The following is a 19,407-nucleotide window of genomic DNA, read 5'->3' as shown; positions in this document are numbered from 1 at the left end:
TTTCCGAGATCTCAGCGTTCATCCGGACAGACAGACGGACAGACGGACAGACGGACATGGCTAGATCGACTCGGCTAGTGATCCTGATCAAGAATATATATACTTTATGGGGTCGGAAACGCTTCCTTCTGCCTGTTACATACTTTCCGACGAATCTAGTATACCCTTTTACTCTACGAGTAACGGGTATAACAAGGAAGAACGCTATAGTCGAGTACCTCTAATATCAGATACCTGTTACTCAGCTAATGGGACCAAAGGGAAATGAAGATATGCTAGCCGCGATCTCAATATATAGTTATGTGGGCGGTAGACATATTTAAGCGTTATGCACGTTAGAGTGGGCGCGGAAAACTTTTTTTTGGGTCAATCGATAGGTATTGATGAAAACAAAATACTTCAGTTAAAATTTTTAATCTAGCATCAAAACTGTAGGAGCCACAGTTCTGGGCTGTTTGTGGGCGTTAGAGTGGGCTTGGCACATTGCTCAAACAAACTTACGCTGGGCAGGAATCTCAGGAATCTACATGCCTTGTCCCAGTATTGTAGCTCTTATAGTTTCCGAGATCTCAGCGTTCATACGGACAGACGGACATGGCGTGATAAACTCGGCTAGTGATCCTGATCACGAATATATACACTTTATGGGGTCGGAAACGCTTCCTTCTGCCTGTTACATACTTTTCGACGAATCTAGTATACCCTTTCACTCTACGAGTAACGGGTATAATACTTGCTAAAACAAACTTGCGCTGCGTAAGAAGCTCAGAAATCTGCATGTCAAATCTCAAAAGCCTAGCTTCTATAGTTTCCGGATCTCAGCGTTCATCCGGACGGACGGACAGACGAACAGACGGACATGCCTATATCGACTTGGCTAGAGATCCTGATCAAGAATATATATACTTTATGGGGTCGGAAACGCTTCCTTCTGCCTGTTACATATTTCTGACGAATCTAGTATACCCTCTTACTCTACTATTAACGGGTATAAAAAGAGAAAAGAAATGAGAAATGAGAAAAAAAAATAAAGAAAAAAGTTAATAAACATAAACACCCGCCATACTTCCAAAGCTATTTAATGGTATATTGTTATAAACAACAAAAAACTAAAATAACATTTTAAAGAAAACAAAGCGTCACATCTCTCTTCCAAGGAATGTGATTAAGATAAGCAATAAATGACAAAATTAAATAAGGTTTAAGAGTCATTACGGCCATTGACTAGGAGCGGAGTCCTAAAGAAAGCTACGAGCTTGTGGATGGCCAGTTAGTATGTCAACCGCCGACATTCGATATTTTGGACGAACAGACGGACAGACGAACATGGCTAGATCGACTTGGGTAGTGATCCTGATCAAGAATATCTCTACTTTATGGGGTCGGAAACGCTTCCTTCTGCCTGCTACGTACTTTCCGACGAATCTAGTATACCCTCTTACTCTACTAGTAACGGGTATAAAAAGAGAAAAGAAATAAGAGATGAGAAAAAAAAGAAAGAAAAAAAGTTAATAAACATAAACACCCGCTATACTTCCAGAGCTATTCAACGGTATGTTGTTATAAACAAAAAAAAATTTAATTACATTTTAAAGAATATAAAGCGTCACATCTCTTTCCAAGGAATGTGATTACGATGAAAAATAGATGTCAAAATTAAATAACGTTAAAGAGACATTACGGCCATTGTCTAGGAGCAGAGTCCTAGAGAAAGCTACGAGCTTGTAGACGGCCAGTTAGTAGGCCAACCGCCGACATTCGATATTTTGGGAGAAATCAAACTTTCGGATGTCATTAGATTGATGTATATTTTTGAACCGTTTTTTTACAATCTTTTTTTATAAGTTTAAAGCATTTTTGGTTTTTAAGAACGCACGATGCAGCAAATAGTGATTCACGCTCACTTTTACTAAATGTAGAGGTCTCAGAGGATTAAATAGAAAACTATGAAGTCAATAGAATAATTACAAAACCCTTTTTTAAAGTTTGACTTTTTTTAAATTTATAAAAATTGATATTAAAAAAATAATTTTTTTCGGACCTGACTCCTGTTAGATATGCAGAAACGTCGCTTTTTTGATGTTTTAACGCCTGTTAACGTCGATTTAACATCGAAAAACATCGATGTTTCTGCACCTCTAACTCCTATGGCTCCCATGGTCCTGAGGCAGATAGGAAACAAATATCAGGGAAGGCCAGATGATGTGCTGATAAAATCAAACTCGCGTTTAAATTGGGATCAAATTAAGCAATTTTTGATCACTCATTTTGCAGACAAGAGGACAGAACCAGATCTATTGAGGAAATTAAATCAACTAGAAAATAAAATGTTGTCAGTGGAAGCATTCTATGATGAGATCTTGGACACTTATATGGCCTTGTTTAACATTAATGACAGTGGCGATTAATCTACCGAGTCGATCGGGTCGTTCATTCTCCACAATTTTGAGCAATAGAAAAGGCACTTACAAGTTTTTTTAAAACTTGATCATCTTCACAACAACAACCAGAAACACAATTTTTATACCCGTTACTCGTAGAGTAAAAGAGTATACTAGATTCGTCGGAAAGTATGTAACAGGCAGAAGGAAGCGTTTCCGACCCCATAAAGTATATATATATATATATATATATATATATATATATATATATATCTTGATCAGGATCACTAGCCGAGTCGATCTAGCCATGTCCGTATGAACGCTGAGATCTCGGAAACTATAAGAGCTACAATACTGCGCAGCGAAAGTTTGTTTCAGCAATGTGCCACGCCCACAAACCGCCCAAAACTGCTATGAATATATGAATGCTAATGCTAGAATAAAAATTTTAACTGAAATTTTTTGGTCTCAAAAATACTTATCGATTGACCCAAAAAAAAGGTTGCCACGCCCACAAGCCGCCCAAAGCTGTGACGCCCACAATTTTCTTGCTAGATAAAAAACTTTAACTGAAATGTATTGGTCTCGTCAATACCTATCGATCTAACGCCCATAACGCTTAAATCTGTCTACCGCCGGTAGGTGGCGCGGATATCTCGAAAACTCTCAAAGATAGAGAATTGGGATCTCAGATTTAGACTCCTAGCCTTGTATGCAGCGCAAGTTTGTTACGCGAAAATGCCACGCCCACTCTTACGCCCACAAGCCGCCCAAGCCTGTGTGGCCCACAATTTGTATGATAGATAAAAAGTGAAATGTATTGGTCTCATCAATACCTGTCGATTGACCCACCGGCCGTTCACCGATAGTGATGGTCACCAAACCCGGTTAGGTAAGACATTGCTTAAACTGTCGCAAGGTAAAATGCCTACAAGCCACCCAAAACAGTTGCTCCTACAGTTGTGATGCTAGAATCAAAATTTAAACTGAAATGTATTGGTCTCATCAATACCTATCGATTGACCCACCAGTCTCTCAGTTTCAGTCTCTTATATTTTCCCGTTGCACACAGTGGATACATTTTTATACCCGTTACTCGTAGAGTAAAAGGGTATACTAGATTCGTCGGAATGTATGTAACAGGCAGAAGGAAGCGTTTCCAGCCCCATAAAGTATGTATATTCTTGATAAGGATCACTAACCCAGTCGATCCGGACGGTGACGCTTCCCTAAGCCCGCACGGCTGACCCCCCTCGCGAGTCCGAGTCGTCGTAAACAGTCACCGAGTCAACGCTTCAAGGACGAACAGCGAACGAGCATCTTCAGGGAGCTTTGAGGATGTTCAGGGAGCTACAGGACTGGAGCACCGAGTCAACGAGGTCGTCGAGACGACCAGGACCGTCGGAATCACCGAAGGCCACAAATGACTATATTAAGGCAATCTAAGCTACCAAGTCATTTGTAGTAATATACCCGCAAATAAACCCACTTCGAACCTGTGAAATCTGTCCTTTTTCTCTGAGCTACTGGGCGGTCACGTTTATTTAAATTTGGTGGGACGAACACATAATCTACTGAGCTAGCCGCACGAATCTCGTAGCGGGAAAACCACAAAAAACAGTTCGTTAAATCTGGAGCCCAACGTGATTGCCCCAGCAGTAAAAGCAACTTAAACTGAATTGGAAAGAGGTGGAACTACCTGCTTAAAAAGGAGGACTTCTCCAATGTCGCCCTGGACGGCAGATTAGAAAACATGAGAAAGACATTATCCGAGTATTACTCAGAAACGGATAATGACCCACAACTCGTCGGCATCTGAGCCGAGCTAAAAGCTACATACCACGACAAAGCCGGCCCAAGCATCACGTTAAGGAAAGCCGTAAGGGACAACCTAGTGGCAAGCATGTGCGTTGACAACTTACAAAAAGAGGCACACAGGAGAGAGTCAAGCCAAGACAGGAAAATAACAGCGCTGATCTCGAGACCCAGTCAGTCAGACTATGCAAGGGTCGCTAAACAGGTCCGCGAATGGTCGTTCAGGTTCGACGGGGCGGAAAAGCCGTTCGAGTTCCTGGAGCAGGTGGAATGGTCCGCCAACACATCGGCTTGGATTTAGACATGATTCCGCGAGCGATGCCGGAATTGCTTAAGGGAAGGGCTTTGAAGTGGTTCATCACCAACAACTAGCCATGGAAAACCTGGGCGGAATAAATAATTAAAAGTAGAGTCTCCGGTCACTGCATCGCTCAAGGTGCAATTGAAGGTGCATATAATTGAAATACAGATTCTTTTTTTTAATTATGAGCTATGACGCCACAGCATTTCGCGAGGGTGAGCAGAATGGATTTTTCTAAGACCAAAAAGAAGTTGTATGCAAAAGCTAAGTTCTAAATTATGACGCCAGTGCACAGCGCAAGGGTAATCAGATAAGAATTTAGAAGAAAACAAGGAAGAACGCTATAGTCGAGTACCTCTAATATCAGATACCTGTTACTCAGCTAATGGGACCAAAGGGAAATTAAGATATGCTAGCCGCGATCTCAATATATAGTTATGTGGGCGGTAGACATATTTAAGCGTTATGCACGTTAGAGTGGGCGTGGCAAACTTTCTTTTGGGTCAATCGATAGGTATTGATGAAAACAAAATACTTCAGTTAAAATTTTTAATCTAGCATCAAAACTGTAGGAGCCACAGTTCTGGGCTGTTTGTGGGCGTTAGAGTGGGCTTGGCACATTGCTCAAACAAACTTACGCTGGGCAGGAATCTCAGAAATCTACATGCCTTGTCCCAGTATTGTAGCTCTTATAGTTTCCGAGATCTCAGCGTTCATACGGACAGACGGACATGGCTAGATCAACTCGGCTAGTGATCCTGATCACGAATATATACACTTTATGGGGTCGGAAACGCTTCCTTCTGCCTGTTACATACTTTCCGACGAATCTAGTATACCCTTTCACTCTACGAGTAACGGGTATAATACTTGCTAAAACAAACTTGCGCTGCGTAAGAAGCTCAGAAATCTGCATGTCAAATCTCAAAAGCCTAGCTCCTATAGTTTCCGGATCTCAGCGTTCATCCGGACGGACGGACAGACGAACAGACGGACATGCCTATATCGACTTGGCTAGTGATCCTGATCAAGAATATATATACTTTATGGGGTCGGAAACGCTTAATTCTGCCTGTTACATATTTCTGACGAATCTAGTATACCCTCTTACTCTACTATTAACGGGTATAAAAAGAGAAAAGAAATGAGAAATGAGAAAAAAAAATAAAGAAAAAAGTTAATAAACATAAACACCCGCCATACTTCCAAAGCTATTTAATGGTATATTGTTATAAACAACAAAAAACTAAAATAACATTTTAAAGAAAACAAAGCGTCACATCTCTCTTCCAAGGAATGTGATTAAGATAAGCAATAAATGACAAAATTAAATAAGGTTTAAGAGTCATTACGGCCATTGACTAGGAGCGGAGTCCTAAAGAAAGCTACGAGCTTGTGGATGGCCAGTTAGTATGTCAACCGCCGACATTCGATATTTTGGACGAACAGACGGACAGACGAACATGGCTAGATCGACTTGGGTAGTGATCCTGATCAAGAATATCTCTACTTTATGGGGTCGGAAACGCTTCCTTCTGCCTGCTACGTACTTTCCGACGAATCTAGTATACCCTCTTACTCTACTAGTAACGGGTATAAAAAGAGAAAAGAAATAAGAGATGAGAAAAAAAAGAAAGAAAAAAAGTTAATAAACATAAACACCCGCTATACTTCCAGAGCTATTTAACGGTATGTTGTTATAAACAAAAAAAAATTTTAATTACATTTTAAAGAATATAAAGCGTCACATCTCTTTCCAAGGAATGTGATTACGATGAAAAATAGATGTCAAAATTAAATAACGTTAAAGAGTCATTACGGCCATTGTCTAGGAGCAGAGTCCTAGAGAAAGCTACGAGCTTGTAGACGGCCAGTTAGTAGGCCAACCGCCGACATTCGATATTTTGGGAGAAATCAAACTTTCGGATGTCATTAGATTGATGTATATTTTTGAACCGTTTTTTTACAATCTTTTTTTATAAGTTTAAAGCATTTTTGGTTTTTAAGAACGCACGATGCAGCAAATAGTGATTCACGCTCACTTTTACTAAATGTAGAGGTCTCAGAGGATTAAATAGAAAACTATGAAGTCAATAGAATAATTACAAAACCCTTTTTTAAAGTTTGACTTTTTTTAAATTTATAAAAATTGATATTAAAAAAATAATTGTTTTCGGACCTGACTCCTGTTAGATATGCAGAAACGTCGCTTTTTTGATGTTTTAACGCCTGTTAACGTCGATTTAACATCGAAAAACATCGATGTTTCTGCACCTCTAACTCCTATGGCTCCCATGGTCCTGAGGCAGATAGGAAACAAATATCAGGGAAGGCCAGATGATGTGCTGATAAAATCAAACTCGCGTTTAAATTGGATCAAATTAAGTAATTTTTGATCACTCATTTTGCAGACAAGAGGACAGAACCAGATCTATTGAGGAAATTAAATCAACTAGAAAATAAAATGTTGTCAGTGGAAGCATTCTATGATGAGATCTTGGACACTTATATGGCCTTGTTTAACATTAATGACAGTGGCGATTAATCTACCGAATCGATCGGGTCGTTCATTCTCCACAATTTTGAGCAATAGAAAAGGCACTTATAGTACAAGTTTTTTTTAAACTTGATCATCTTCACAACAACAACCAGAAACACAATTTTTATACCCGTTACTCGTAGAGTAAAAGAGTATACTAGATTCGTCGGAAAGTATGTAATAGGCAGAAGGAAGCGTTTCCGACCCCATAAAGTATATATATATATATATATATATATATATATATCTTGATCAGGATCACTAGCCGAGTCGATCTAGCCATGTCCGTATGAACGCTGAGATCTCGGAAACTATAAGAGCTACAATACTGCGCAGCGAAAGTTTGTTTCAGCAATGTGCCACGCCCACAAACCGCCCAAAACTGTGGCTCATACAGTTTTAATGCTAGAATAAAAATTTTAACTGAAATTTTTCGGTCTCAAAAATACTTATCGATTGACCCAAAAAAAAGTTTGCCACGCCCACAAGCCGCCCAAAGCTGTGACGCCCACAATTTTCTTGCTAGATAAAAAACTTTAACTAAAATGTATTGGTCTCGTCAATACCTATCGATCTAACGCCCATAACGCTTAAATCTGTCTACCGCCGGTAGGTGGCGCGGATATCTCGAAAACTCTCAAAGATAGAGAATTGGGATCTCAGATTTAGACTCCTAGCCTTGTATGCAGCGCAAGTTTGTTACGCGAAAATGCCACGCCCACTCTTACGCCCACAAGCCGCCCAAACCTGTGTGGCCCACAATTTGTATGATAGATAAAAAGTGAAATGTATTGGTCTCATCAATACCTATCGATTGACCCACCGGCCGTTCACCGATAGTGATGGTCACCAAACCCGGTTAGGTAACACATTGCTTAAACTGTCGCAAGGTAAATAGCTTTACTTTAAAGGAATATTAAGCCGTTTAAGGCGCATACTGGCAGGTGCCATTAGGATCCCGAGACAAAACACTGTTTACTATTTCGGGGAGGCCGCTGTAGAAATTCACAGTTATGCCATTCGGGCTATGTAACGCCACCAGCACAATATCTCGCCTAATGGACAAAGTCGATCCGGCTTGTCTCAAAGATAGAGTATTGGTCTACCTGGATGACCTCTTAGTGGTCTGGTCGAGCTTTGAGAGTCACGTGAGTGTTGAGAAAGACTGCCCTGCACCTCAAGCGAGCGGGATTGACCATCAACATTGCCAAGAGTCACTTCGCTAGGCGACGTGTGCGATATCTGGGACACATTATTGGCTATGCCGAAGTACGATGGGACGTTTGTCACTAAAGACAAAGTCAAGTCTGGCCATTGTGATAAGGCAGAATAAAACCTGTTGCTGCCTCTGGCATATTGCCCCATAACTGATGTATTTTTCATTCTCACCTCTAAATTCACTAACCGATTTGAAGATCTTATAAGATGTATCGCTCTTAATATTATAATACATAATACAATAAAAATAAATATTATCGCCCACGAATCGTCTTTTTTGTTTGTCTCATTTTCGTTTGAGGCCGTCCTCCTCTTGATTGATACTCCTGTTTTTGGGTCGTCCTTCTATTTTTATACCCGTTACTCGTAGAGTAAAAGGGTCTCCTAGATTCGTAGGAAAGTATGTAACAGGCAGAAGAAAGCGTTTCCGACCCCACAAAGTACATATATTCTTGATCAGGATCACAGCCAAGTCAATCTAGCCGTGTCCGTCTGTCCGTATGAACGCTGAGATCTCGGAGGAGCTAAAATACTGGGATTAGGCATGCAGATTCCTGAGATTCGTGCGCAGCGCAAGTTTGTTTCAGAAATGCCTACAAGCCGCCCAAAACAGTTGCTCCTACAGTTGTGATGCTAGAATCAAAATTTAAACTGAAATGTATTGGTCTCATCAATACCTATCGATTGACCCACCAGTCTCTCAGTTTCAGTCTCCTATATTTTCCTGTTGCACACAGTGGATACATTTTTATACCCGTTACTCGTAGAGTAAAAGGGTATACTAGATTCGTCGGAATGTATGTAACAGGCAGAAGGAAGCGTTTCCAGCCCCATAAAGTATGTATATTCTTGATAAGGATCACTAACCCAGTCGATCCGGACGGTGACGCTTCCCTAAGCCCGCACGGCTGACCCCCCTCGCGAGTCCGAGTCGTCGTAAACAGTCACCGAGTCAACGCTTCAAGGACGAGCAGCGAACGAGCATCTTCAGGGAGCTTTGAGGATGTACAGGGAGCTACAGGACTGGAGCACCGAGTCAACGAGGTCGTCGAGACGACCAGGACCGTCGGAGTCACCGAAGGCCAATATCAAGGCAATCTAAGCTACCAAGTCATTTGTAGTAATATACCCGCAAATAAACCCACTTCGAACCTGTGAAATCTGTCCTTTTTCTCTGAGCTACTGAGCTAGCCGCACGAATCTCGTAGCGGGAAAACCACAAAAAACAGTTCGTTACATCTGGCGCCCAACGTGATTGCCCCAGCAGTAAAAGCAACTTAAACTGAATAGGAAAGAGGTGGACCTACCTGCTTAAAAAGGAGGACTTCTCCAATGTCGCCCTGGACGGCAGATTAGAAAACATGAGAAAGACATTATCCGAGTATTACTCAGAAACGGATAATGACCCACAACTCGTCGGCATCTGAGCCGAGCTAAAAGACCCAGTCAGTCAGAAGTAGGGTGTATTTGTATGTTCTGGATAAAACGATGGTGTATTTGTATGCTCTGGATAAATTTGTATTGTATGTTCTGACTCACTGTTTCGCTGGTGCGGGGGCGCTTATCGCTTGCGTAAGTTGTTGTTGTGGAAGTTGCTAGGGCCGCGCTCAATCCCCCTCCCACTCCCCCTCCCAGTTCCCCTCCCGCTTGTCCTCCCGCTTGTCCTCCCGCTTGTCCTGGTGCTTGACCCTCTGGGGGGTTGCGCTCACTCCCCCTCCCACTTCCCCTCCCACTTCCCCTCCCACTTCCCCTCCCCCTCCCCCTCCCCCTCCCCCTCCCCCTCCCCCTCCCCCTCCCCCTCCCCCTCCTTCTCCCCCTCCCACTCCCCCTCCCCCTCCCCCTCCCCCTCCCCCTCCCCCTCCCCCTCCCCCTCCCCCTCCCCCTCCCCCTCCCACTTTCCCTCCCGCTTGTCCTCGGACTCTCACTCTCGTTTGCGATAGCGTCCACTCCGCCCTCCCACTTGTTCTCTCACTCTCGTTTTAAAAGTTATGTATGTATATATTGTTATCGTGAAACATTGTTGTGTGTATATATATATATTGTTGTTATCGCTTTCCACATGTATTTATTTTATTGAAATGTACTACATAAGTATTTTATCTCTCTTTCTTTTCAGATTTTTTTCGTCTCGCAAACTGGTATAAATATGAGATGTATAGTACTGGGGTAATTCAGAAAGCAGAAGTCAAATTCAGAGCAAGAACTCACTTACACTATTTGAAGAGTCCTTCATCATCAGCATTATAAGCAGCAGCAGCAGCAGCGAATATGTCTGACTTTGGAGAACAGTTTAACGAGCTTGGGGCCGTCTCTCTGCCCCCAATAAAGAGTGTTAAGGCTCTCCCGTTTGACACACCGATTGTGATAAAGAACGCTGAAGTGTAGCAGACACGCTTCGGCGCTAAAATTATGCTCACATTTGAAGATTTTGTGGTGTTCTTACCAGAACGCTTTAGTACTCTGTCATCGCAAGCTGTGGAGCACATGGCGACGGGGGGCTACAAGCTAGTCAAACTTAAATCAGAAGGAGATAATTATATTTTAAATTTTTGTAACGAATAAGAAAAAAATAAAATAAACTTTTTTTATAAATATTTAAAACAAAACAAAACAAAAACAAAAATGGGTGATGCTTTACATAACAATAACAATCCTGGGCCTAGTAACACAAATCCTGTCGCTAGTGAAATACGATATTGTGATGTCTGTAATCTAAATGTTGCTAAAATTAGTTGGTCGCATCACTTACGCACCAACTTGCATAAACAATTATCTGGTGCGCAAATAAGTGATAACTTGCGGTGTATAAGAAGTGCATTTCGGAATCGTATTGAAACTTATATAATCACAAATCCAAATAAAGAATGCTTGGATATCAATTTATTTCAACAATCAATCAAAGAACAAGTGATCACTCTACTCCAAGAAGCTCAAAAAAAACACGTCAATATCAAATTTAATTTTGAACAATTCTGTAATTATGTTTTGATTAAAGAGAGTGAAGATCATTGTGAAATCAATCTAAAGTCATTTCAAACAAAAATGCAAGTCTTAAATCAAACAATGAGTCAGACTGAAAATCTAAATGAAATAATCAAAAATTTAAATGACTATATAAAAAGTGAGATGAGCGAGTTTCAAGAACGAGACAGTGGTTGGTCCCTAATTGAAATAGTTCATTTAGAAGTTAATATAAATAAATATCAGCTAATAAAGGGCTCGAATTTCATTGGTTTACCAAGAGAAATAGTAAACAGAAAAGCCTGCATCAACGTGCAAAATAGAGACGAATATTGTTTTAAATGGGCATTAATATCGGCTTTTGTGAAATTACCTTGTAATAAGAATCTACCCAATCAATATAAACGTAAAGGCATTTACAACATTGGATCGGATATAATAAATATAAATAATAAATCATTAAATTTTAGTGGATTAAAATTCCCCACACCGGTCGACAGCATAAAAATATTTGAAGAAAATAATCCTGAAATTAGTATAACTGTGTTGGGTGTAGACAGCGATGAAAAGACAATTATCGGTCCATATTATTTAACTAATAATAAAACTGACAACGTTTTACACACTATATATCTACTACTTCTCGAGAAGGATGACAAATATCACTATGCTTGGATTAAAAATATTTCCAAGTAAGTATTAAATTAGAAAATTAAAAAATAAAAAAATTATATTTATTTCTTTGATTCTCCATTAGATTACTTCGCAAACAAATAACGAAAAGTACGAGGAAGATTCATCTATGCAATGGCTGTTTTCTACATTTCTACGATAGCGACAAACTGGAACGACATATTATGGAGTGTAATAGAATTATAACTGAGATGCCTACAAATGAAACGGCGACTTTAAGATTTAAAAATTTGAAAAATCAATTAGATGTTCCTTTTGTAGCATATGCTGATTTTGAGTGTATTTTAGAAGGGATGAATCTGAAAACTTCGGATAACATAAATTTGATTCAAAAGCACATACCGTATGCATATAGTTATTATATAAAGTGTTCATTTGACAATAGTTTGGATATATATCGAATATATTATGGTGAAGATTGTGCAACACATTTTGTTGAGAGCATATATAATGATTGTTTAGTGTTATATCAAAATCACTTAAATGTAACGATACCCTTATATCCGCTATCAATGGAGCAACAAAAAATAATTGACTTAGAACAAAATTGTAGTATATGCGGTAATATATTAACTGAACAATCTAAAAGAGTTCTAGACCATTGTCACTTAACAGGCAAATATAGAGGTGTAGCACATAATAATTGCAATTTAAACTATAAATTAGCAAAATTTTTCCCAATATTTTTCCATAATCTCTCGGCATACGATGCTCATTTATTTGTAAAAGAATTAATTAAAATTCCTGGTGATATTTCTATAATTCCGCTAAACAAAGAGTTTTATATTTCGATCTCAAAGAAAATTTATATAAATCCCAATGAAACGTTAGAACTTCGATTTTTAGATTCATTTAGATTTATGCCTTCCAGTTTAGACAGCTTAGCCAGTTATTTAAAAGAAGAAAATCTAACCACAATAAAGTCATTTTTCACGGACCCGAACAAATTTCAAATGGTTAAACGTAAAGGCATATTTCCGTATAGCTATTTAAATTCAGTTGAACGCTTGTCAGATACACAATTACCGTTGCGCGAAAATTTTTATAACCAATTAACTGATAGACACTGTTCTGAAGAGAGTTATCAGCACGCTCAAAACGTTTGGAATGCCTTCGAGTGCACAAATTTATTAGATTATTTATTATTCTATTTGAAGGTAGATGTGCTGTTGCTATGTGATGTTTTTGAGAATTTTAGAACAGTATGTAAAAAAATCTATAATTTAGATCCTTGTCAATATTATACAACTCCTGGTCTATCGTGGGATGCTATGTTGAAGACAACTAAAATTGAATTAGAACTACTCACAGATATTGATATGTATAATTTTATAATGAAAGGTATTAGAGGTGGTCTTGTTCAATGTAGTAAACGTCATTCTATTGCAAATAACAAATATCTAAATAACGATTACGACTGTGAGAAAGAATCAAATTATATTGTATACTTAGATGTTAATAATTTATATGGGTATGCTATGTCACAAGCTATTCCGTATAAAAATTTTAAATGGCTAGAAGAAACAGAAGAGGGAATTTTTGAAAATTTTGATTTAAACACGTGCGTAGATGATCAACCAATTGGTTATATTTTAGAGGTCGATTTGGAATACACTGAAAACTTACACAGCCAGCACAATGATTTACCATTTTGTTCGCAGAACAAAAAAAATGAAAATATGCAACAATCAAAATTGATTGCAGACTTGACAAACAAATATAATTATATAATTCACTATAGAAATTTGCAGCAATGTCTTCGACATGGACTGATTTTAAAGAAAATTCATCGAATATTACAATTTGAACAATCTGATTGGCTTAAAAAATATATTGATTGTAACAATCATCACAGAACATTGGCTGTTAATGATTTTGAAAAGAATTTTTTCAAACTGCTAAACAATGCAGTCTATGGGAAGACAATGGAGAATGTCGACAAGAGAAAATCAATTAGATTAGTGTCCAGGTGGGAGAGTGATGGTAAAAAATTGGGAGCTAGAGCACTTATCTCAAAATTTAATTTTAAGAATATATTGCAATTGGCGGATGATTTCTTTGCAATTCAAATGAAAAAAGTGCATGTTGTCTATGATAAGCCTGTCTACATTGGCTTCACCGTTCTAGAATTATCAAAATTTAAAATGTACAATTTTCACTATGACTATATGAAGCCGAAATATCAAGAAAATATAAATTTAATGTATATGGATACTGATTCTTTTATCTATGATATTAAGACTATAGATTTTTATGATGACATTCGTTTTGAAATTGATCAGCATTTCGATACTTCAGAATATGATAAGGATAATGTTTTTAAATTACCATTGATAAACAAAAAAAAATTAGGTATGATGAAAGATGAGTGCAGGGGGGATATAATAAAAGAATTTATTGGACTCAGAGCTAAAATGTATTCAATACATGTCTCTAATATAAATAATGCTGAAACAACGGAGATCAAAAAAATTAAAGGAGTAAAGGCGAGTGTGACCTCAAAATTAACTATTAACGATTTTCGAGATTGCTTGTATAAAAAAAATAAGCAAGTTGGAACAATGTACTTATTTAAATCGAAATTACATCAAATTTATACGCAAGAGTATACAAAAGTCACCCTAAACTATTTAGATGATAAGCGCTATATAAAAGAGAATAATATAGACACACTTGCATGGGGTCACAAAGATATACCCTACTAAGTTAAGCTAAAAATAAAAAAAAATTGTCTTTTTTGCTTTATACAAATATATCACATTTTATTTTTTCGAAATAAAAATTTTAAACATAAATGACCACAGTTATATGTATTGAATTTTTGTTCATTTCTATAGTTATATTCAATGGGTGGTTTTAAATATTTCACAATTTCAATGGGCGGTTGCAAATCACCAAAACTATCATAGTATTCTTTATAATTTCTATTCTTGAAATATGCTACCCAATGCGTACCACTACCGCTTTCGTTATCTAAATTAATTATCCCACATTCGTTGGTCCATGGTTTCTTGGGGAGACGATCACGCATAAAAACACCACGAAAGTGTCTAAAATGCTGTTTACCAAAATCAATTAAATCAATATCGGTAAGTGCTTGTTTGGGTAGCATATTTATTAGTTTATTGCTGAATATGGCTTATAAAATAGTCCATATCCTTTCTTATAAGGTTTCAAGAAAAGTCCTTTTCCCATCGCAATTGATTCCATATAGCGGTTATGACGTGTCGCTTCGGCTAATTGTTCTTTACCATTTTTGACAGCGTTTATTGCTTTAGCAACAGCAGATCCACCACTAGCAAGACCACCAACTGCACCAAGTGCAGTCAATATTGGTATCAACGGTAGGAATCCTCCAATTTTTGGTAATGGTATCACCCTCGGAATATTGGAGATATTATTCGCTAGACCTCGTCTTCGTCCTCGTTGTCCTCGTTGTCTTCGATGAAAACTAGGTGGGATTGATTGTTGAGATATCTGAATTGCTTCATCGATACTCGTAGGATTTCTTCGTTTCAAAATTCGCTTTGTTTGACTCACAATGCTTGCGAATGATTTTTTTCTTGTTTGTCGATGACGTCGACGTTGTTTTTTTTTATTACTAGCTGGTTTCCTCTTACGTTGACGTCGATTAGATTTGTTTTTAGACATACCTAGACCGAATTTAACTTTTGTTTTCATAGCGTTAGTCACAAACCAAGCAGCAGAACGTTCTTTTAGACCGCTATCTTTTGCTTTAAAACGTTCCCACGCTCTATCACCTAAAATATCATCGGCTTGATGACGATTTTTCAGGTCTTTGAATTGTGAATATGCAATATCGTGTTCTCGACACGCTGCATCTAGCGGATTAATCCCTTTGTCTCCACGTTTCAAACGCTCTGCAAGTTTTGTGCCTGGTCCACAAAATTGATATCCTGGCAAATGAAGTTCAATTGGTAGTTTGTTAATCAAGTTGTTAACGAGTCCACTACCAATTCGATACTGATATGAATTTAATTTATGTTTATAATTTATACGCATTATTGCATTTCCTTTTTTTTGTTTTTTGTTTATGACTATTCTGTTTCAATGACAATCGTACATTAAACAAAAACGAAATATATACTCAAATATTTATAGTATTTTCATTAGTAGTTGTAAAAATTTGTCCAAAAAACAACAACAACAACAACAACAACAAAATGAGATTTATAAAACAAACCAGACAAATTAAAGTTCGAAATGTCGATCAAATTTGTGGTGAGGGGGATAGGAGTGGAAAAATTACACATAGCCCATTGTTACCGAATTCGATACGTGCTCTAATTGTGGGGCCATCTAATTGTGGAAAGACAAACGTAATGATAAGTTTGATCGAAAGTCCCAATGGACTTAAATTTCAAAATATATACATTTATTCAAAATCGTTGTATCAGCCAAAGTATCAATATTTAATGAAATTGATTAAACCAATTAAGGGGATACACATGTTCACGTTTTCAGACAAGGAAAAAGTCGTCAGTCCAGAAAGGGCTAGACCACACTCAATAATGATATTTGATGACGTAATCTGTGATAAGCAAACAGCAATAAGAGATTATTTCTGTATGGGTCGCCACAAACACATAGACTCCTTCTATCTATGTCAAACTTATACAAAAATACCAAAACATTTAATACGTGACAACGCTAATTTGATTATAATTTTTAAACAAGATGAAATGAATATTAAACATATTTACAATGATCATGTTATAGGCGATATGACTTTTAAGCAATTTATAAAAATTTGTGAGGAATGCTGGAAGCAAAAATATGAATTCGTTCTCATAAGTAAAGATAATGATATTGATAAAGGACGATATAGAAAAGGATTCGATAGTTTTATACATCTTTAATCATCATCATCTCTCGATCAGCTCTGGATCAGCTCGGCATCAGCTTTGAATCAGCTCTGAATCAGCTTCGGATCAGCTTTGGATCAGCTTTTGGATCAGCTATATATATATATATATATACATATATATATCATATATTTTACTAGTAAATAAATGGTTTTTAAACAAACAACAACAACAACAACAACCACAGCAGCAATGGTCAAATCAAAAAATAAGACTAAAGTGTTGGATGATCTGATTCAAACCAGATTGTTGTTGACACAGAAATTGAAGAGCATGAAGTCGAATGAAATGGATCGAATTAATATGCTGGAAAATACCTTTAAACCAATTACAAAACCTTTGAATGTGATTGCGGAAAATTTTCTAAAAAAGAACAAGAAGGCAAACAAATACAACAACAACAACAACAACAACAACAACAACAATAATAAGCGTGAACTGATAAAATATGATGATCATCAGCATCGAGGTCTTCAAGAAGGAGAACAACAGCAGCAGCAGCAACAACAACAACAACAAAAACAACAACAACATGTTGAAATGCTTAAACACAAAAGACGATACTCTCCAAAGAGGGTTATGCGAAGAAGACTAGATAACACCGACAACACAAACAACGATTTGGAGATAAAAGTGAGAAAATTTAAATCCTATAATGCAAACAGAAGGAAAAGAAGACCTTATCAACGAAGAAACATCCAGCATGAGGATGCTGCTGCTGCTGCTGCTAATGATGATGATGCTAATGTGTTTGATATGGAATTTAATCGTCCGCAAATAACGAGTTTTCCAATAACCAACAACAACAACAACAACAACAACCCACCCGACTTGATAGATACTTCCAACGAAATCCTATCAGACTATACTTCATTTTTGGATAGTCAAAGAGCAAAATACTCTAATTTATTAGAAAAAAACAGTCCTGCACACACACTAAAACGGGGGAACGATGATGATGACCACAATGCAGTAGTTAGTAGTAGTACATCTGCTGCTCTCCCTCTCCCTCTCCCTCCTGCTCCCCCTGCCCCCCCAGCTCTCCCTCTCCCTCCTGCTCCCCCTGCCCCCCCAGCTCTCCCTGCTGCTGCTTCTGCTGCTGCTGCTGTTGATGATGATGATGATGATGATTATGATTTAAAATTAAGTCTTTTTAAAAATCTCAAACGTAATGCTAACATTGAGAATTTATCTTTAGCAGCAGTCCAGCCTAATAACAAGAGATACAAATTACCTTTTAATCTGCTACAAAGAGATTCTATGCTTGAAAAAAGTCGTAAGGTCAATGGTCCCAAGTTTAATAGATTTAAAAAAACAGCACAGACATCGTCATCGAACATTATAAATTTTATACCGAGATCATACACACACACAAAAAAAAAACGAAGTGCTCACACAGAAAATTTACCTCTGCCTCAGTCTTCTTCTTCCTCTAATAAAAGATTAAAATTAATCGAAAAAAGAGATTCTATGCTTGAGAAAAGTTTTTTGATAAATGGACCCAGATATCCAAGATATAACAAGACAAAACAACAGCCACAACAACAACAACAACAACAACAACAACAACAACAGCAACAAAACAACAACAATGTGATCAAAAAGGAAAAACAAATTGCAATCAAGAGAAAATCACCGTTTTTGCATAATATTCAGCTCTTAAAAAGTCAAAAACAATTGGACATGTTGTATGGTCTGAATATAAAAGAAAATGGTGAATGGTATTTTGCCAATAGTAAATTGAAATATAATAATAATAACACAATTATTATTGATAAGGAAAAATGGAAATTGACTCCTGGTCTATTTCAATTGCTATTTCACACGAAGCCCGCGCATTATTCAAATCTGGACTTGAAAAATTATCGAGATATTCTCTTAAGAACAAACGCACACAAACGAAAATATCAGAATAGTTCACAAGTTAAGGGGTCTAAATCCTTTAAGTATCAGCATATTATAAAAAATCTATTCAAACCGAAAACACAACTTATTGGTAAAGGTTTGCTTACAACACAAACAGCAGCAGCAGCAGCAGCAGCAGCAACAACAAAATCTTACTCCAAGGAGGATAGAGGATACAAGTATTGGGATGATCCGAATGAATTAATCGAGAGATTACGATTACTATTAGCATCCGAGAGTGCTGGAAATACCAATCACAAAAACGAAATTATATCCATTATTGAAGAGCTTAGAGAGGCAAATATAATAAAATGAATCAGATTAATAAATTTGGTGAAAGCTTGTCGTCCGGAGGAGTAGGAGGAGGAGGAGGAGGAGCAAGTCTAAAAAAATATATTTTAAATCGACAAGAGAAAACGGATATTGATTTAAACAGCTTGAGACAGAGCATAAATATTTTAAAAAGCAAAATAATTACATTGGAAACAAACCTTCAATCAGAGGTCAGTGAAAGTGCGAATCTTATAAAATTAGCTCTAGAGGACTACTCTCAAGATATTTATACTAAGTATATAGAGCGATTAGAAGAAAATATTCAACGACTTGAGGACGTTCTCTTTAAATTACTCTCTACACAGCTACCTACGGATGAGGTGAAAAAAATTAAAGTACAGTTCCCCATTGTTGTTAAATATATTGACAATAAAA

At 37.5% G+C, this 19,407-nt stretch overlaps 1 long non-coding RNA gene across 2 annotated transcripts; it reads left to right on the top strand.

The window, feature by feature from the left end:
- Positions 1-10,293: 10,293 nt before the first annotated feature.
- On the top strand, positions 10,294-12,338 carry LOC118879713 (uncharacterized). 2 transcript variants are annotated; one of them, XR_010655322.2, is made up of 3 exons: positions 10,343-10,420; positions 10,643-11,907; positions 11,973-12,338. It is a non-coding gene; the product is annotated as an uncharacterized lncRNA (long non-coding RNA). The 2 variants fall into 2 exon arrangements; XR_010655321.2 differs by having other exon boundaries at positions 10,294-11,907.
- The last annotated feature ends 7,069 nt before the right edge of the window (positions 12,339-19,407 follow it).

This window comes from Drosophila suzukii, unplaced genomic scaffold (genome assembly GCF_043229965.1).
Source record: "Drosophila suzukii unplaced genomic scaffold, CBGP_Dsuzu_IsoJpt1.0 scf_35, whole genome shotgun sequence".
Classification (NCBI taxonomy): Eukaryota; Metazoa; Arthropoda; class Insecta; order Diptera; family Drosophilidae; genus Drosophila; species Drosophila suzukii.
This window is presented reverse-complemented; position numbering and strand designations above follow the sequence as displayed.